The 22,062-nt window shown below is 40.7% G+C and overlaps 1 long non-coding RNA gene across 2 annotated transcripts in view; it reads right to left on the bottom strand.

Moving 5' to 3' along the window:
• Positions 1–4,408: 4,408 nt before the first annotated feature.
• The window catches only part of LOC122708284, a 37,191-nt gene continuing 19,537 nt past the window's right edge, over positions 4,409–22,062 (bottom strand). The window contains exons 2-3 of one of the 2 annotated variants that reach the window (XR_006345094.1): positions 6,923–7,035; positions 4,409–4,479 (exon numbers count right to left, since the gene is read on the bottom strand). This is a non-coding gene — a long non-coding RNA (uncharacterized LOC122708284). Of the gene's footprint in view, positions 4,480–5,764; positions 6,145–6,922; positions 7,036–22,062 lie in introns of those variants that run through there. The other variant, XR_006345095.1, reaches the window with a different exon arrangement.

Below are 22,062 nucleotides of genomic sequence, written 5' to 3'. Positions count from 1 at the left end.
ACACTGAAAATCATAGGACACTCTTGTAAGAAAGAAGAGACAAGTAATTGGAGTGACATAGCATATACATAGACTGGACTATTTAATGTTGTTGAACTTTCTATATTACTAAAAGTGATGTACATATATACTGAAACCTCTCACAACATCTCATGTCATTTTCACGTAATGGAAAGAGAATTATCATAAGATCAAGGAATCACTTTTTTCAGTTCATGTACAAAGGAGATAAAACTACAATGTCCAAAAAATATATACAGTCTCATGTCCATTGCCACATTATACACAACCACCAAGAGAGAAAAACTGCCCTGTGCCCAAAAGCAGATGAATCAATGAAGAAAATGTGGTGTGTATACACTGGAATGTGACTCAGTGTTTTATAAGGAAGGAAATCCTGTCATTTGCAGCAACATGAATAGAACTGGAGGACACTGGTAAGAGTGAAATAAGCCAGTCAAAGGAGGGCAAATGTTGCATGATTTCATTTACCTGAGGTCTCTAAAGGAAAACTCAGAGAAGCAGAGAGTAGAAGGGCGGTTCAAAGAGCTGGGAGGAGGTAACACAGGGAGTGTCTGTTCAATGTTTATAAAATTTGTTTCAAGATGGAAAAGTTCTAGAGACCTGCTGAACAGCACAGTGCACAGAGTCAGCAGGGCTGATGGACGCTTGAAAGCTTAAGAGGCAAAACTGGGCTGAAGTTCCTCCGTCTATTTGTGAAGGCTCTTCTTTTCTCAGATTCCTCAAGAAAAGGGTTTGGCCTGTGGATACCACCAGGGGCTCCCTGCAGAAGGAAGGAGCCTCTCCAGGACCAAGTACCTGAGATGAGCGGGGAGGACTCATTCAGAAGCTCTAAAAGGAAAGATTGTGGATGAGGCATATGGCAGAGTGGTGAATCATGACCAATCAAAACACCATAATGATAACCCTATATGCAAAACAGAAAAAGAGACACAGAAATACAGAACAGACTTTTGAACTCTGTGGGAGAAGGTGAGGGTGGGATATTTCAAAAGAACAGCATGTATACTATCTATGGTGAAACAGATCACCAGCCCAGGTGGGATGCATGAGACAAGTGCTCGGGCCTGGTGCACTGGGAAGACCCAGAGAATCGGGTGGAGAGGGAGGTGGGAGCGGGGATTGGGATGGGGAATACGTGTAAATCCATGGCTGATTCATATCAATGTATGACAAAACCCACTGAAATGTTGTGAAGTGATTGGCCTCCAACTAATAAAAAAATTAAAAAAAATAAAAAAAAAATAAAAAAAAAAAAACAATACCATAAGACCACTAGGAGATGACATTTACTATTAAATGAAGGTGTGATTGACCCAGTGAGGGGGATTTTGAAATGCAGTTTGGCTCATTAAAAATCCTGGAGGGCTTCTCTGGTGTCTCAGCGGTAAGAATCTACCTGCCAATGCAAGAGATACAGGCTCAATCCCTGGTCTAGGAAGATTCCACATGCCGCAGAGCAACTAAACCCATGCACCACAAATACTGAACCTGTGCTCTAGAACCCAGAAGCTGCAACTACTGAGCCCACGTGCCAAAACTGCTGCAGCCAAGAGCCCTAGAGCCCGCGCTCAGCAACAAATAAGCCTCCACAGTAAGAAGGCCGTGCACCACGACTGGAGAATAGGCCTTGCTCTCCACAAGTGAGAAAAGCTTGCACAGCAAAGAAGACCCAGCACAGTCAGTAAAAACATGCATAAAAATTAAAAATATTCCTGTAAACATCTTCTTGGGTAGTGATGAAATTTGTCTTCCAGGTTAAAGGATGTTCACTTCGTATAATCAATGCATACAGTGAATGTGTTTACTTTCCTTTCATATACACGCTCATCCAGTGGTGATGGGAATTTATGTGGGGAAGTTGACACCAGTAACAGTGACATTTAGGGTGACAAACATCAAGGAAGCCACAACATAAAAATATTCACACACACACACAAATCACACTATACATGATACACAGAGTCACACCCATTCCCATGGACAGAAACGTACACTATTAACCATAATGCAACTTCTTCCTGGAATCACAGTAATCAGCCATATTACTCTATTTATAAATTACTATCTATTACCAGGGCCCCTACACTCATTCCCAGCAGGAATTTGAAATCAGTTTGCCCTCTCCACTAAAATCAGTTAGAAAGCCTCAACTTTCTCATCTACAAAGCTTTTCCTCCCCAAGTGAAAGATTCTAGAATACATATTGCTTTCACGTGCAGAAAGGGCCAAATACAGAAGAGAAGACACTATGCGGATAAAATCACATGGAGGCACAGTCTTTGGTTCATGTGGGGACAGTAGAAAACCTGATGAGAAGCAGTGGTGGAACCCAGGGAACCCAGCAAGATCAGAGCACACATAGGATGAAAGGCAAAACCTTTGCCTGGAGGATGCAACTTCCAAGTCCATTTGGGTTGGACATTACCAAATTCCTTTCCTAGAAGAACAGTTGCTGCAGGAGAGAGAATTCTGTACTCTACAGAGTGTGACAGATGTTAACAATTTTAACGTACTGTGAACAGAGGCACTATGAGTTGGTAATAAGACTCTCACTCCACATTATCCCAACCGAGGGAATCGTCTATATCCGGAATGAACACCCTCAAATACTCATAAACTAAATCTACTTTTTGAAAACAAAAAACAGCTTGCCTTGGAGAAACAGTGTCTCTTCCGTCCTGCCACAAGTTGGGTTGACTGGCAGGTCCTCAGTGAAACCTCGAGGGACACAGAGTGGCTGATTGAACACTGGTGAGGCTGCTTGGGAACCATTCGGGGGCTTTTCTCTTTGTGTGGACATGGGGTGGTGGGTTTGGATGTGGAAGTTTAGTAAGCATGGGCTGAACTTGTGTTCATCCATCCTCTTTAGAGGAGGAAGGAGATGAAAACAGAGCTTTGGCTTAGAGGAACCTAATCAAAAGGAAATGTTCAATCCAAAAAAAAAAAAAAAAAACAAAAAGGGAAAACTCTAAAACACATGATCCTGTTCAGTAAAAGAGACCCATGAGTCCTCCTGCTTATTTTGAGCTTCTACTAAATTGCCACGGTCTCTTGATTTTTCCCAGATCACTCTTCCCCCAAGATGCACAGTTGCTGTTACTCTACTTACCATGCTTTCTATGTGACTTTGTTCTTGATTAAAAGTTAACTCTGTTAGAGGATGGACAATCCTGGGTAAACTATGCTATTATATTTATTCACTAATCATTTGTCTTAATGAAAATCAAATATACAAGGTCTGATAATACTGAATTCTTACTATTTAAATACAGCCACTATCAATAATATCATATTTTCTATCAATATTAGCTTTTCTATACAGGCTGTGCATGTCCACAGAGTCAGTGTCTCTCCATACTCACAAGGACCGTACATTTCGTGAGACAGTTACTTATAGTAAGCACAGAGTAAGCACTGACTGTCTGTAATCCAGGTGGGAGATTTCAGTAAGAGTCATGCTCGCCAGGCTAACAATCAAGTTTTATTTTGAGTTCTTTGTTGCCACTATCCCTTGAGTGTGTGCTGCAGGAATTGATCACTTGAAAGGTAATGTTACCCAATGCAGTTACACATCTTCCCCGTTCTTATCTGTTTATGCAGTGACACGTGCACTGATGGATGAGACCTGTATTGTCTACATGAAGCTACACAGCTCTCTGTAAGTTGACAGAAGGATGCAGGTCTCGAGGTGACTCCCACACTAATGCCTGGGCCAAAAGTCAACTGTTAATCTGCCCATAGCTTCCCTGGATTATGTGGGCAGATCAGTCTCTTGCTCTGTGCTCCCAGCCCTCGCCCCCTGTAGGCACCTGGAATCAGGGCTCCTCTCCAACCAGAGCCGGGAAGAGAACCCCACCTTCGTCAGCTAGATTGTTCCTCAGCAGAGGGAGGTCCCTGCATGCAAATTGCTTTTGTTGGCTCTACCATGCCCCTGAGATCAGAGAGCAGACAGCAGTGTGAGGGTGTCAGCATCTGTGTGCTGTGCACACAAGTCTTTCATTCTCTTTTTTGCTCTCAGAAAACCAAAGGGATTTGCTGTTGAGTCCACAGCCCCAAGAGAAAACAGAGAGGATGCCTGTGGGAAAGGCACGAGCTTCTCCCGAAATACCTCTCAAGCCCATTGTGACCAGCGATTAGAACATTTTATTTCAAGGAAAGTTTTCTTCTTAGGAATGTGCTCCCGACCGCAGTTTCTAATTGATGTTGTCATTTTTTAAAAAAATGTCCTTTTGAATAAATTATCTGCTGGGAGACTCAACATTCATCCACCGAATTAAACACTGTATGTCTCAGTTGTCTTGAATAGAGAAATTTTATCTGAACTCAACTGAAAAATAAAGACATAAAGCAACACTTTTACCTCAGATAAATAATTGACACTTACCAAGGAGGTGGGCAGAGACTCTTCCTCCAACTTTCAACTGGATAGCTCCTCCAGCTGGTCTTCAGGGAGCTCTAGGAGGACATAGAGGAATTGTCAGGACACCTGTGATGCTGACTGCAAAGACCTTGCTAATGTGGACACATGGGGGCAGTGTATGGGTGTGGTTGGTTAATAAGTGTGGGTTGAGATCTATTGGACAACCTTCCTGGTGGGTGGAGGAAAGCAATGGAAATGTACATTTCAGGAATGAGACAGAAAACCTTTAGTTTTCTAGCTAAGGGGAACCTGATCAACTTGAAATTGTCAGTATGACAAAGAGAAGCACTAAAAATCACATGATGTTTCAATAGTCATGTACAGTTGTGAGACTTGGACCATAAAGAAGGCTGAGTGCCAAAGAATAGATGCTTAGAACAGTGGTGCTGAAGAGACTCTGCAGAGTCCCTTGGACAGCAAGGAGATCAAACCAGTCAATCCCAAAGGAAGTCAACCCTGAATAATCATTGGAAGGACTGATGCTGAAGCTCCAATACTTTGACCACCTGATGTGAGGAGCAGACTCACTGGAAAAGCCCCTGAGGCTGGGAAAGATTGAGGGCAGAGGAAAGCGGGGGTACAGAGAATGAAATGTTTGGATGGCATCATTGACTCAGTGGACATGAATTTGAGCAAACTCCAGGAGACAGTGAAGGACAGGGAAGCCTGCTGTGCTGCTGTCCATGGGCTCATGTGAGTCAGACGCAACTTAGCAATTGAGCACTCTGATCAAAATATATTGCATTTATTCTTTTCATAATTTGTAAGAATTAAAACATTCCATAGCATTTTCTACTTTCATGATGTTGTGTACTTATCAACATCGTCTACATCTAAATCTTTGTCATCAGATCCAACATAACCTCTGTACCCATTAAGTCATAATCCACCTTCCCTCTTGCCTCCTGGCTTTGGTAATTTCTATTTCCCTTTTGGTAATTTCTAATTTCTACTTTCAGTTTCCATGAGTTTACCTATTCTATGTACGTTAAAGCAGTGAAATCATGCAATATTTGCCATTCTGTGCCTGCCTTATTTCACTAACCATAATATATCTTTGCATCATTTGGGCCATTTATTTTGTAGCATATTTCAATCCTTAATTCATTTTTGTTGTTGAATAGTATTCCATTCTGTGTATATATTTCATTATTCATTCATCACACAATGGTCTTTGGGTCATTTCTGTCTCTTGACTACTCAGAATACACTATGAGCGTTAATGTACCGATTTCTATAAGTTACCATAATGGTGATAGACAACAATTTTAATATTTAAAATATTGTTATTGAAAAGTATGTGTGGGGGGTCTGGCTGCTCACCACTCAAAAGCCAATAAGCAGGCCAGGTTGGTAGAAAGGAAAGTTTGATTTATTTCAGATGCTGGCAACTGGGGCGGGGGGAATGGTGGCAGACAGCTTCCAAAGGCCGACTCCACTACTCCCACCCCCGACAAGGGGGTGAGAGCCGTTATGGACAGAGTGGGAGGGGAGGTTACATAGAAACAGCACAGTCATCCTCAAACTGGTCATCAGCAGTCTGACTAGCATCGTCTTGGTTGTTTCAGGCAATTAATCTTCAGTTCTGGGGTGTGCTTGTTCCCATTTCCTTGTGGTCAGTTCTCAGAATCGTGACAGCTCAATTCCTGGATATAGTCTGGTCTTCATGTAGTTAACTTCCTCACCTGGTGTTTTGGTATCTGTAAGACAGCTCACAGGATATGGCTCAGAACATTATCTACAGCCCTTGAGAAAGAACTAAAGGTCCTTGACTGTGCTTCATGACTACATTATTGTTATTTAGTCTCCTTTTATTGTTTTCCTTTGTTTCAGTATTTTTGTCTTCTCTGGTTAAACTTGTCTCTGGTTAAAGTTTTCCACAGGCAAAAGGCAGGCAGAGAAAAGGGACAATGGGGGGGGGGGGCAATGAACAGACGGTCCTGCTCAATTTCAGTATCATTGAATGTAACAACACAAAGTGAGAATCTTAGGTGAACTATGGATTTAATTACTAAAAATATATTCTCTCCCTAATCACAATAAATGTACCTTACATATGTTATCAGTTAGTAACATATGTTAGCTGAAACTGGAGTGATAGTATATAGGAATTGTCTATATTGCCTATACACTTTTTATGTCAATGTAATCCTGTTCTAAATAAAACCTAATTATTTAAAACATTCTTGAAACACGACTTCATGGAGAAATATATCACATCTAATGTTAAAAAATTAGCTAATGTCAAAACCATAGCTAGAGATGATATTCACTCTTAAACACAAAGCAAATACTGAACTTTAAAGGCATCTTTCCTTCCATAGCTAAAACAGTACCGATTGATGTCAGATCAGTTTGAAAACGTGAAATAAAAGAAGAACATTGCTTAATATTTCAATTTTTTTCTTAAATATGAGGCACTGAACATATTACAATAATTATTCTTGAGTGAACTTAATGAGAAAATTTCCACAGTACCTTCAACTGGGTCACCCATTTTGGTGGCCAACTATGAACCCTCTTGACTCAGCTGGTGGTTGATATTCTTGACTTCTGAGGAATGGTTCTTCTTGCCTTCTGGGCAAAGCATCCTGTGAAATGCATTAAAATGGAGAGAGCTGTTGACATCTTGCTGGCAGAGGACCACATGGGAACTAATAATCATTGATCCACAATTGAATCCTCTGGTCCCCTTCTTCACCAGATGCCTAGCAGGGCCTCCTGAATCCAAGGTGGACTGAGGAAGATCTGCAGTTTGATGTACACTGAAAACACCTACAGACTGTCTGTGCAGACAAACATCTCTATTTAACTGAGACCTGGAAGCTCAGCAGAGCATGGTGACCATGCCTGATGGACCAGATTCAGATCCTGTTCAGGAGAAGCAGGTACTTGGGAAAGACGTATGGATCCCTCTTTGTCTCAGTTCCCTGTGCTGAGCTGGAGAAAAGTTAATATGGCCTAATTTTCATATTATGAGGCCCAGAATGAGTAAATATGGGTAAAATACTAGAAAAATAAAGGAGGGACCTCCCTGGTGTCCAGTGGGTAAGAATCTGCCTCACAATGCAGGGGACAGGGGTTTGAGTTCAGGTCAGGAAACTAAGGTCCCACAGGTCTCGGGGCAACCAAGCCCACAAGTTGCAACTACTAAACCCAAATGCCACAACTAGAGAGTCAATGCACTGCAACAAAGGATCTGTATGATGCAATGAAGATCCCATGTGCCACAACTAAGACCCGATGCAGACAAATAAATAAATATAGACAGACAAATAAATAAATATAGATAGACAAATAAATAAGTAGAAAAGTAAAGGACTGTGCTTCATGAGTGCTCTGTAAGTGTTCAGTCTTGAACCATGTCAAGAATAAGGTGCATCTGGTGGTTGAAAGCAGAGAGGGCATTTGGATGGCACCAATAAGTGGGGATGGAAACTTACTCTTCAGCTTTTTCACAGAAACAAGGCTTTACAGCTCATAGAGAGTATCTATTATCATGTCCTCTGACACCCAGCCCTGCTGTGGAGGAAGCAGGGACACAGTGGGGGCTGTAACCTATATGTTACAGTAGAGGGTGTTAAAATTTAGAGAGATCAAGTGACTTTTCAAGAGCACACAGTGATGTGATGGCTATGGGACAGGATTGTAGAGAGTTCCCTGAAGACACAGATGACTTCACCCCTGAGATGTTTGCTGATCCCCTGAGCCAGGAGCTTTCTCCCTTCAAATTCTCCTGCCCCTAGTTTTCTGTGGATGAGTGATGCCCTGGGGAAGATGTCTGAGTCTAAAAGGAGCTCCAATCCCCCTCCTACCATTTGTCTCTATATTTCAATTCCTGATCCAAAACACAAGTTTCTTCTGAGCAAAGCCCCTCAGAAAGACCACAGGATCCCAACTCTGTCCATCCTCCCCAGCCTCTTTGCATGTTCAACCATCTCACAAGCAACCTTCTCAAAGCCCAGGTCACCTTGCTGAGTGGCCAGTGGTCTGTTTGGCCACCAAGTTGGCTCAGAGCTCAGAACCTTCTAAACCAAAGGCTGTGTGATGGCTCTACAAGTAATTAGTTTCCCTCCACTGGCCAAGTCTGGATGAGCAGTTAAAGTGCACTAGCTGGGGAGGTGGCCCTCTGTGCTGGGTTGTGGTGACTTACGTCTGTGGTGCTCAAAGTCTCACAGTGGATATGAGCACTGATTTGAGCAGCTTGGACCAAGCACTAGCTAAAAATGGGCAGGAGCTCAAGTCTTTCCTCACTAAAACTCTGACTCTATCAACTACTCATCATAATGTAGACCTTGTAGTGGAAGACAGCAGAGCTCCATATTCATTTGAAAATCATCTCTATACTCACAGCCTGGAGACAGCACCCCGATTCTCCTTGAGGACTAACAGGCAGACCGTCCTTCCCTCAGTGACCAAATGTTCATCCTACTAACCCAGCAGCACTGCCCCATCTTAACAAAATCCCTAGACATGTGAACATGTAAGTTTGTGCTTAGTTGCTCAGTCATGTCAGACTCTTTGTGACTCCATGGACAGCAGTCCACCAGGCTCCCCTGTCCATGGGGACTCTTCAGGCAGGAATACTGGGGTGGGTTGCCATGCCCTCATCCAGGGTATCTTTCAGGGGTTGAACCCAGGTCTCCTCATTGCAGGCAGATTCCTTACTGTCTGAGTCACCAGGGAAAGCTTGGCAACAGCTGAGCAGTGATCCTGTCCACATCTACCCATGGAAATTCCACCAGTAAATCTCCATGTCTTTCCTTCTTAAAAGTCTCTGGATTTACACTGCTAGTACTTGTAGATTTGGGCAGCTACATTTAGAAGAGTTGAGCTGTAATTTCCTTTTCCTGTAATGTCTATTGTGTGAGAGACCTCACATTTCTCTTGCTTCAGGTCTTTCCATCTGTTCTCTGGTAGGGTGTGTACAAAACTGACACTGGGAAATTGTACATATTTCTAAATTTAGGAAGATATTTAAGGCAGCAAACTAACTGAAGAATCAAAAAACATAAATTAAGGAATCAAACAAAACTATAAAATACATTTATAACTCAGTAGGTAAACTAGAGTGATTTTCAACTATTCTCTGGTGTGCTTAGTCACTCAGTTGTGTCTGAGTCTTGCAACCTAACAGACTATAACCTTTCAGACTCCTCTCTCCATGGAATTTTCCAGGCAAGAATACTGGAGTGGCAATAGATGCAGAAAAAGCCTTTGACAAAGGCTTTGACATCCATTTATGATAAAACTCTCCAGAAAGCAGGAATAGAAGGAACATATCTCACCATAATAAAAGCTATATATGACAAACCCACAGCAAGCATCACCCTCAAGGGTGAAAAATTGAAAGCACATCCCCTAAAATCAGGAAAAAGACAAGGATGCCCACTCTCATGACTACTACTCAACATAGTTTTGGAAGTTTTGGCCACAGCAATCAGAGAAGAAAAAGAAGGGAAAGGAATCCAGATAGGAAAAGAAGAAGTGAAACTCTCGCTGTTTGCAGATGACATGATCCTCTACATAGAAAACCCTAAAGACTCTACCAGAAAATTACTAGAGCTAATCAATGAATATAGTAAAGTTGCAGGATATAAAATTAACACACAGAAATCCCTTGCATTCCTATACACTAACAATGAGAAAACAGAAAGAGAAATTAAGGAAACAATACCTCTCACCATTGCAACAAAAAGAATAAAATACTTAGGAGTATATCTACCTAAAGAAACAAAGACCTATACATAGAAAACTATAAAACACTGATGAAAGAAATCAAAGAGCACACAAATAGATGGAGAAATATACCATGTTCATGGATTGGAAGAATCAATATTGTCAAAATGACTATACTACCCAAAGCAATCTATAGATTCAATGCAATCCCTATCAAGCTACCAACGGTATTTTTCACAGAACTGGAACAAATAATATCACAATTTGTATGGAAATACAAGAAACCTCGAATAGCTAAAGTAATCTTGAGAAAGAAGAATGGAACTGGAGGAATCAACCTGCCTGACTTCAGACTCTACTACAAAGCCACAGTCATCAAGACAGTATAGTACTGGCACAAAGACAGAAATATAGATCAATGGAACAGAATAGAAAGCCCAGAGATAAATCCACGAACCTATGGACACCTTATCTTTACAAAGGAGGCAAGGATATACAATGGAAAAAAGACAACCTCTTTAACAAGTGGAGCTGGGAAAACTGGTCAACTATTTGTAAAAGAATGAAACTAGAACACCTTCTAACACCACACACAAAAATAAACTCAAAATGGATTAAAGATCTAAATGTAAGGCCAGAAACTATAAAACTCCTAGAGGAGAACATAGGCAAAACACTCTCTGACATAAATCACAGCAGGATCCTCTATGACCCACCTCCCAGAATATTGGAAATGAAGGAAAGAATAAACAAATGGGACCTAATTAAACTTAAAAGCTTTTGCACAACAAAAGAAACTATAAGCAAGGTGAAGACAGCCCTCAGATTGGGAGAAAATAATAGCAAATGAAGCAACAGACAAAGGATTAATCTCAAAAATATACAAGCAACTTCTGAAGCTCAATTCCAGAAAAATAAATGACCCAATCAAAAAATGGGCCAAAGAACTAAACAGACATTTCTCCAAAGAAGACATACAGATGGCTAACAAACACATGGAAAGATGTTCAACATCAGTTATTATCAGAGAAATGCAAATCAAAACAACAACAGGGTACCATTACATGTCAGTCAGGATGGCTGCTATCCAAAAGTCTACAAGCAATAGATGCTGGAGAGGGTGTGGAGAAAAGGGAACCTTCTTACACTGTCGGTGGGAATGCAAACTAGTACAGCTGCTATGGAGAACAGTGTGGAGATTTCTTAAAAAACTGGAAGTAGAACTGCCATATGACCCAGCCATCCCACTGCTGGGCATACACACTGAGGAAACCAGATCTGAAAGAGAAACGTGCACCCCAATGTTCATCACAGCACTGTTTATAATAGCCAGGAAATGAAAGCAACCTAGATGTCCATCAGCAGATGAATGGATAAGGAAGCTGTGGTACATACACACCATGGAATATTACTCAGCCAATAAAAAAATTTATTTGAATCAGTTCTAATGAGATGGATGAAACTGGAGCCCATTATATAGAGTGAAGTAAGCCAGAAAGATAAAGACCATTACAGTATACTAATGCATATATATGGAATTTAGAAAGATGGTAACGATAACCCTATATGCTAAACAGAAAAAGAGACAGATGTACAGAACAGACTTTTGGACTCTGTGGGAGAAGGTGAGGGTGGGATGTTTTGAGAGAACAGCATCGAAACATGTATATTATCAAGGGTGAAACAGATCACCAGCTCAGGTTGGATGCATGAGACAAGTGCGCAGGGCTGGTACACTGGGAAGACCCAGAGGGATCAGGTGGAGAGGGAGGTAGGAGGGGGCATCGGGATGGGAATACATGTAAATCCATGACTGATTCATGTCAATGTATGGCAAAAACCACTACAATATTGTAAAGTAATTAGCCTCCAACTAATAAAAATAAATGGAAAAAAAAAAAAGAATACTGGAGTGGGTTGTGATTTCCTTCTCCAGGGGATCTTCCCTACCCAGGAATCAAACCCAGGTCTCCTGCATTGCAGTCAGACTCTTTACCGACTGAGCTACAAAGGAAGCCCATTCTCTAGTAGGGTGTGTACAAAACTGGCACTAGGAAATTGCACATTTTTCTAAATTTAGGAAGATATTTAAGGCAGCCAGCTGATGGATGAATTAAAAATAAAACTTAAGGAATAAAGCAAAGTATAAAATAGAGCTATAACTCAGTATATAAATCAGAGTGATGGAAATGAAAAAAAAAAAAAAATGAGGAAGATACATCAGTAAAAGTCAAGCAGCCCATTTGAAGGACCAGCCTTCAGAGGATCCAGAACCTAAATCCAGAACAACAGTTTAGGCTGGCCATTTCAAACCCTCGAGATTGAAGGTGAGCTCTTCTCACTTGACACCGTATGTGAACCTCTCAGCTCACAAAGTGGCAGTTGGTACAGAAAGCAGAATGTGTTATCATATTAGGTGGTGACAATTCATCACAGGACTCTTAGAGATAACTGGACTCTGCACAGGACGAGTCCAACTGCTGCTGTGCAGAAAGTGCGATTCCATGGACAAAGCTGCTTGTTCAGAGCAAACATTTTATTTCAAAAATTGAATCTCATGCTCACACATTCCTCCCTGATTATGAAAATAATTTATATGAGAGAAAATGGCCTGCTCCCCAAAATTCTGTTGATAGTGAACATTTCAGGGTGAGGAGGGTTGAAACTAACACACTGAGAATAAAAAGAGATTCTGTTCTTGATTAGAATATCATCTTGGTACTGATCACAAGTCTGTGTTCCTAACACACAGTGAGGCCAGACAACACCAAAACAGGAGCAGAGAAAGCCTTACTGCAGAGCCATACAAGAAAAAAGACAAAAAACAAACAAACAAACAACAAAACACCCTGAGCTCCCAGAAAGCTTTCAGCAAAGCCCTTTTCTAGGAAAGCTGAGGGAGTGGCCCGGTTAATTCTGGGGTCAGAGTCTCTGTTCTTGAGGTCAGGTCATGGTCAGGTCAGGATGTTCCTGTAAACCTCCACAAAACAAATGCTACTGTAAGTTCTGACAAGAACGGGTCAGGTCCCGGGCATTGCCCTCTACCTCTGGGGTCCAGGCCTAGGCCAGGAGGATGGGGTCCTGGGTGGGCAGGTGATCCTGCTGGGGTTCAGGAGGACACCCATCCAGCACCCAGTCTGGGTCCTCCCACCAGTGCCCGACCCTGGCTGAGGGGGCAGGTCTCAGCTGGCAGCACCTCAGAGCCGGGTCCCAGATCCCACCCAGCCTTCATCTCTCAGGGCGCCTGGTGCCCAGGACCCAGTCGGGCCTCAGGCTCTTCATTTAAACTGGAGAGACACACTTGCAGCAAATACCAATCGAGTCAATCCCCAGTTAGCAACAATTACCCTCTTTGAGAGAGGTCCCAACCACAGAGGTGAGCCTGAACTAATGATGTGTAAGATCCTTGCATACCAACCTAACCTCCTGCCACCTCCTGGGGGTTGACAACCAATCAACACTAGACCAAGTGTGGAAACATGAATGGAGAGACAGAAGCTGGTGAACTCTTACCTTAATAGCCAGGGTCACATCCCCCAGCTGCCCAGGGCTCCGGGGACCACACTCATATCGACCTCTACAACTTACAGTCATGGAGGCAGGGATTGGGGAGAGGCTTCAAGCCTGGACCTGGACTGTGGGTGCCCATGAGAGGGCTCTGGGGCTCTGTAGGACACAGTCCTCAAACTGTCCTGGGCCCCCATCTCACCCTCCTGCCCTGAGGCCTTGAGGGCCTGGATAGCACATGGAGAAGGCCTCTGTCTGACACTCACTGCAGTCTCCAGAGGACGGCTTCCAGGTTTCCCTTTGGAGGAACATGACCTCTAACCCCTGGGCTGATGTTCTCACTAAAGGTCTTGCAATATTAACTGTATGCCTGCCCCGCCCCATTATAATCTCCACACAATTCTACTACTCCTGAGTTACCAGACTTCCCTAAATGGTACTAAGTATAAGACAATCTCTTTATAAACAAAGTATTCTTTATCTCCTTATGAACTTGTATTCTTTATTTAGTGCCCTGTACATTCTTCTCAAGAAATCAAAATGGCTGTCTGAGGAGGCCTTAAAAAATAGCTGTGAAAAGAAGAGAAGCAAAAAGAAAAGGAGAAAAAGAAAGACATGCACATTTGAATGCAGTGTTCCAAAGAATAGCAAGGAGAGATAAGAAAGCCTTACTCAGTGATCAATGCAAAGAAATAGAGGAAAACAATAGAATGGGAAAGACTAGAGATCTCTTCAAGAAAAATTAGAGATACCAAGGGAACATTTCATTTAAAGATGGGCTTAATAAAGGACAGAAATGGTATGGACCTAACAGAAGCAGAAGATATTAAGAAGAGGTGGCAAGAATACAAAGAAGAACTATACAAAAAAGATCTTCACAACCCAGATAATCATGATGGTGTGATCTCTCACACTCATCTAGAGCAATCCATCATGGAATGTGAAGTCAAGTGGGCCTTAGGAAGCATCACTAAGAACAAAGCTAGTGGAGGTGATGGAATTCCAGGTGAACTATTTCAAATCCTAAAGGACGATGCTGTGAAAGTGCTGCACTCAATATGCCAGCAAATTTGGAAAACTCAGCAGTGGCCACAGGACTGGAAAAGGTCAGTTTTCATTCCAATCCCAATAAAAGGCAACGCCAAAGAATGCTCAAACTACCACACAATTGCAGTCATCTCACACACTAGCAAAGTAGTGCTCAAAATTCTCCCAGCCAGGCTTCAGCAATATGTGAACCGTGAACTTCCAGATGTTCAAGCTGGATTTAGAAAAGCCAGAGGAACCAGAGATCAAACTGCCAACATCTCCTGGATCATCAAAAAAGCAAGAGAGTTCCAGAAAAACATCTATTTCTGCTTTATTGACTATGCCAAAGCCTTTGTGTGGATCAAAATAACCTGTGGGAAATTCTGAAAGAGGTGGGAATACCAGACCACCTGACATGCCTTTTGAGAAACCTGTATGCAGGTCAGGAAGCAACAGTTAGAATTGGACATGGAACAACAGACTGGTTCCAAATTGGAAAAGGAGTATATCAAGGCTCTATACTATCACCCTGCTTATTTAACTTATATGCAGTGCACATCATGAGAAACGCTGGGCTGGAGGAAGCACAAGCTAGAATTAAGATTGCTGGGAGAAATATCAATAACCTCAGATATGCAGATGACACCACCCTTATGGCAGAAAGTGAAGAAGAACTAAAGAGCCTCTTGATGAAAGTGAAAGAGGAGAGTGAAAGAGTTGGCTTAAAGCTCAACATTCAGAAAACTAAGATCATGGCATCCGGTCCCATCATTTTGTCGCAAATAGATGGGGAAACAGTGGAAACAGTTGCTGACTATTTTTGGGGGCTCCAAAATCACTGAAGATGGTGATTGCTGCCATGAAATTAAAAAACACTTACTCCTTGGAAGGAAAGTAATGACCAACCTAGACAGCATAATAAAAAGCAGAGACGTTGCTTTGCCAACAAAGGTCTGTCTATTCAAGGCTATGGTTTTCCCTGTAGTCATGTATGAATTTGATTGTTGGAGTATAATGAAAGCTGAGTGCCTAAGAACTGATGTTTTTGAACTGTGGTGTTGGAGAAGACGCTTGAGAGTCCCTTGGACTGCAAGGAGATCCAATCAATCCATCCTAAAGGCAATCAGTCCTGAATATTCATTGGAAGGATGGATGCTGAAGCTGAAACTCCAATACTTTGGCCACCTGATGCAAAGAACTGACTTATTTGAAAAGACCCTGATGCTGGGAAAGATTGAAGGTGGGAGGAGAAGGGGACAACAGAGGATGAGATGGTTGGAAGGCATCATTGACTCAATGGACATGAGTTTGAGTAAACTCCAGGAGTTGGTGATGGACAGGAAGGTCTGACGTGATTCAGTCCATGGGGATGCAAAGAGTTGGGCACGACTGAGTGACTGAACTTAACTGAACTAAGGAAATAACCCTGACATCAGACACAGTGTTATTTCACCTAGCATGCTATTCCATTATTCTACCAAGCCAGTTACTTCTTGTTGATAGACACACACTAATCTTTATAAATTCCGTATGATTATACATTGTCATAAAATGAGTTTGCTGGTCAAAGGTAATATTACATAGAATATGAAACAAGCATGGTAAGAGAGACAAGGGAAATTGATATATAAAAATGTTCTTTGCGTTTATTTTTGTGTATGGTGTTAGAAAGTGTTCTAGTTTCATTTTTTTACAAGTGGTTGACCAGTTTTTCCAGCACCACTTGTTAAAGAGGTTGTCTTTTTTGATTTGTATATTCTTGCCTCCTTTGTCATAGATAAGGTGTCCATAGGTTCGTGGATTTATCTCTGGATTTTCTATTCTGTTCCATTGATCTACATTTCTGTCTTTGTACCAGTACCATACTGTCTTGATGACTGTGGCTTTGTTGTATAGTCTGAAGTCAGGCAGGTTGATTCCTCCAGTTCCATTCTTCTTCTCAAGATTACTTTGGCTATTCGAGGTTTTTTGTATTTCCATACAAATTGTGAAATTATTTGTTCTAGTTCTGTGAAAAATACCGTTGGTAGCTTGATAGGGATTGCATTGAATCTATAGATTGCTTTGGGTAGTGTAGCCATTTTGACAATATTGATTCTTCCAATCCATGAACATGGTATATTTCTCCATCTGTTTGTGTCCTCTTTGATTTCTTTCATCAGTGTTTTATAGTTTTCTATGTATAGGTGTTTTGTTTCTTTAGGTAGATATACTCCTAAGTATTTTATTCTTTTTGTTGCAATGGTGAATGGTATTGTTTCCTTAATTTCTCTTTCTGTTTTCTCATTGTTAGTGTATAGGAATGCAAGGGATTTCTGTGTGTTAATTTTATATCCTGAAACTTTACTATATTCGTTATTCAAAATGGATTAAAGACCTAAATGTAAGACCAGAAATATAAAACTCCTAGAGGAGAACATAGGCAAAACACTCTCCAACATAAATCACAGCAGGATCCTCTATGACCCACCTCCCAGAATATTGGAAATAAAAGCAAAAATAAACAAACGGGACCTAAATAAACTTAAAAGCTTTTGCACAACAAAGGAAACTATAAGCAAGGTGAAAAGACAGCCCTAGGATTGGGAGAAAATAATAGCAAATGAAGCAACAGACAAAGGATTAATCTCAAAAATATACATGCAACTCCTGCAGCTCAATTCCAGAAAAATAAATGACCCAATCTGCCGGGGTCCAGCCTCGGTAGGATCCAGGGGGCACCCTCAGGATGAACGGCGTCAGCGAGAGATAGAGAAGACACATGAGACCCGCCTTGATAGGGCCAAGTCTGCGAGGGAGAGAGAGAGAAAGAGAGAGAGAGAGAGAGAGAGAGAATGACCAGATGGGGGTGTTTGTAGGGTCTGGCAGAGTCTGGCAATGCTTTATTTTTTACCATAGCTTTTATACCCTAAGTTAGTACATTTCTAAGGGGAAGATAGTTTAACATTAGGTCAGCTTGTCCTTCACAAAACCAGGGTGTTTTCTGCATACTTGTTTGTTTATGAGGGTCTTGTACATTATCTTCCTGTCTTGGGACCTATTAACATTTTATGCAAGTCAGGTGAATGTAAACCTATTTTCTGTTTCTCTGGTAGCAGTCTCATAGGGGAACAGTACAGAGTAGAAGTATAACCTTGTTAACACAAAAATTAATCCTTCTGCAGAAGTTGTCAGTTGCGTTTATCTAAGAAGTTTACCCCACACTGACTCTGCGACTTTGGTGAGGCAGCTTCTGCCTAGCACTCCTGGCTGACAATTAACAGCCATCTCATTGTTACCACACTAGGACTAAGTTCTTATTTCTCTAGATCTTTAACTATATTAACAGTGGTTTCTATAGCACAACCTTAGCACATTAAATGCAAAAACACAGCAAGCAAAACACAGCAAGCAAACGTCAACTCAATAAATACTTCTATAATAATTTTTTCTTATATTTTTTAATAAAACTCCTTCACCCCTCAAAAATGCTCTACGTCTATTAGGGCTTTTATATAATCAGGTTATTTATGCTATTTTATGATTAGAATATTATAAGCAATCATGCATATTAGTACCAAGGGCATAAATGCATTTGGCTAACAAACTACCAACAAAGGAGTTTAAATTAAAACACTCCTTTCACCCTAAATAATCTCATAAAATACCACCACCCAAAAAACTTATAGATTAAAGTTCTAAATTGATTCTTATTTGGAAAGAAATCTGGGAAGGCCTTCTGCCTATGTTACAGAAATTAGGAAGTAATCTATTAAAGCAAGCATCAGAAGAACAGATACCATCTTTAAGGTGAGTGCCGGGGGCAGCTTTGGGGCAGCTTTTCAGAATCCCTGAAAACCTGATCCACCTTGCCCATCAGGCTTTCTCCCCATGACCTTGTCATGGGTGGGATCTCATGTGCCGGCTTCCAGCACCAATCAAAAAATAGGCCAAAGAATTAAACAGACATTTCTCCAAAGAAGACATACAGATGGCTAACAAACGCATGAAAAGATGATCAACATCATTCATTATCAGAGAAATGCAAATCAAAACCACAATGAGGTACCATTACACGCCAGTCAGGATGGCTACTATCCAAAAGTCTACAAGCAATAAATGCTGGAGAGGGTGTGGAGAAAAGGGAACCCTCTTACACTGTTGGTGGGAATGCAAACTAGTACAGCCACTCTGGAGAACAGTGTGGAGATTTCTTTAAAAAAATGGAAATAGAACTGCCATATGACCCAGCAATACCACTCCTGGGCATACACACTGAGGAAACCAGATCTGAAAGAGACACGTGCACCTCAATGTTCATCGCAGCACTGTTTATAATAGCCAGGACATGGCAGCAACCTAGATGCCCATAAGCAGATGAATGGATAAGGAAGCTGTGGTACATATACACCATGGAATATTACTCAGCCATTAAAAAGAATTCATTTGAATCAGTTCAAATGAGATGGATGAAACTGGAGCCCATTATACAGAGTGAAGTAAGCCAGAAAGATAAAGACCAATACAGTATACTAACGCATATATATGCAATTTAGAAAGATGGTAACGATAACCTTATGTGCAAAACAGAAAAAGAGACACAGATGTACAGAACAGACTTTTGGACTCTGTGGGAGAAGGTGAGGGTGGGATGTTTTGAGAGAACAGCATCGAAACATGTATATTATTTAGGGTGAAACAGATCACCATCCCAGGCTGGATGCAAGAGACAAGTGCTCAGGCCTGGTGCACTGGGAAGACCCAGAGGAATCGGGTGGAGAGGGAGGTGGGAAGGGGGATCGGGATGGGGAATACATGTAAATCCATGGCTGATTCATGTCAATGTATGACAAAAACCACTACAATATTGTAAAGTAATTAGCCTCCAACTAATAAAAATAAATGGAAAAAAAATGTTCTTTGCTACATGAATATATACTGCTTCTGATTACTTTTGCTGATATAAATTGAGTTAATTCACTAACCTAAGAGTTACATACCAGATGTCTGGGTCTATTGTGATTTGTTTCTGCAGTATACTAACTAGGAACTATGATTGGAATTAGTGTCAATTCCAAATTTAGTACATAAGAATAGTCATCTTCCAGAGCCTGTTTTACTTTGCACAGGCAAAAGGTGAACAGATATGATATATAAATTATTAATCCTGCATCTTTAAAATCCTTGATTTTTGCATTAATTTCTGAAATCTCTCAGGGATGCTCTATTGCATTTTCTCCCCTTTTGAATATAAGAGGATATAGATGAGAGACCCTCAATGGACATGAGTTTGAGCAAACTCCAGGAGATAGTGAAGGGCACAGAAGCCTGGCATGCTGCAGTCCATGGGGTTGCAGAGTAGGACACGACTTAACAACTGAACAACAACAAAGATGAGAGGCAATTCCAAGGACTTAGTATTCGGTTCTTCCTTTCATAATATTAATCTGTGGATCAAGGATCATTGTTGGAATTTTTCCAGTTTTCAAATTAGACCTTTTTTTTCCATACAGTCTGGAACTGAAAAACACTCTTAGTAGTGGTACAAGTCACAGCCCCACTGGACCATCTGGGAAGCAGTTTCACAGCAACACTCCATAAATCAAGAAACTTCACTTGTGGCTGGCGTTAACAGTTTTCAGGAATTGGTATCAGTAATACTTTATAACTGTGTGGAAATTAAAAATATTTTCCTTTTCTTAATAAATAGTCACTCTGTAAATGACTGTAAAACACTTGAAGAAAGATTCACTGTGGCTATATTACAGAGTCCTTCAAAGAGATCTTCTAGCCCCTCAATCAAGAGGATGCAGGTACAAACTAACTTTAATTTGGCAATGGAATAAAAAAAAAATGTAATGCCTGTAGAGTCAACTGAGTCATTGCCCTCCAACAGACCTAGAATATTTTTCTACTTATGTGTGTTACATAGTACATTCATATATCACCCTATGATATACGGACCCTATAACAAATCATACACAAGAGTCTATTAACAGTACCCACTCCATCAGTGTATCTTATCAGTAACTAACCTAACTCCTCTTATTTCCTCAGTCCATCAGTGCTCACATTGATCAAACCAACCAGAAGGCACAGAAGTCAGCTTGATACAGAATAAAGAGATTTATTTCTCAGGCTATATAAGAATAATGGAATACAAATTTGCAAAAAATACTATCCAGCTCAAATGTAAGAATCATCTTGATAACTGCATTTTCCATTTTAATTAAACATCTCTTCAATGATCCTTTTATACTTTATTCATTACAATGCTTTGATTATAATAGAAGAAGTTAAAATATATCATTTGTTTCATGTTCTATACTGAGAAGTATTATCAGATCTGTTTGATAGGAATAAATGTCACACAGAATACCAATATCATAGCTTGATATCCTGTCCTGGATGTGATTTTAAATTGCATAGAGGCAGCAAGATATTCTTTGACTCATCTCCTAGAGTAATGAATACAAAAACAAAAAGAAACAAATGGGGCCTAAATTAACTTTAGAAGCTTTTGCAGAGCAAAGGAAGCCATAAATAAGATGAAAAAACAACAGTTGGAATGGGAGAAAATATTTGAAAATTAAATCACTGACAAGGGATTCATTTCCAAAATAGTTTATGCAGCTCAGTATCAAAAATAAATAAATAAATAAATGGGCAAAATATGTTACCAGACATTTCTCCAAATAAGACATACAGATGACCAACCAAACCTGAAAAGATAATTTAAGATCTCTAATTATTAGAGAAATGCAAATCAAAATTACAATGAGGTATCACTTCACACCTGTCAGAATTGCCATCATCACAATAATCTATAAATTACATGTTGGAGAGGGTGTGGAGAAAAGGGCACCTTCCCACACTGGTGAGCCTATAAAATGATGCAGCCACTATGGAGAACAATATGGTGATTCCTCAAAAGAAAAAAAAAACTAAACTAAAAATAGAATTATGATATGACCCAGCAATCCCACTCCTGGGCATATATGTAGAGAAACCCATAATCCAAAAAGATACATGCACCTCATTGTTCAGTGCAACACTATAGCCAATACAGGAAAGCATCCTAAACATCCATCAACAGATGGAAGGATAAAGAAGATGTGGTGCATGTATCCAATGGAATGTGACTCATCCAAAAAAGGAACAAAACTGTCATTTACAAGAGACATGGATGGACCTACAGACTATCATACAGGGTGAAGGAAGTATAGTCAGGAAGAGAATAATAAATACCTGGGACATCTGTAAAGTTGAATTTGAGAGGGAAATAAATGTATGGGAATGTATGTTTCTATGCATACATGTGCATGTACTAATATGTTAATGAGCAAGGGGTAAGCAGAGGTAGATACCTCTAATTTGATTGGTTTTTAGAAATCTAAACATACACAAAATGAGGGATGCTGGTC

This window comes from Cervus elaphus, chromosome 14, assembly GCF_910594005.1.
Source record: "Cervus elaphus chromosome 14, mCerEla1.1, whole genome shotgun sequence".
NCBI classification, from domain to species: domain Eukaryota; kingdom Metazoa; phylum Chordata; class Mammalia; order Artiodactyla; family Cervidae; genus Cervus; species Cervus elaphus.
Note: the sequence above shows the minus strand (reverse complement) of the source record. Positions and strands in the feature narration are given on the sequence as shown.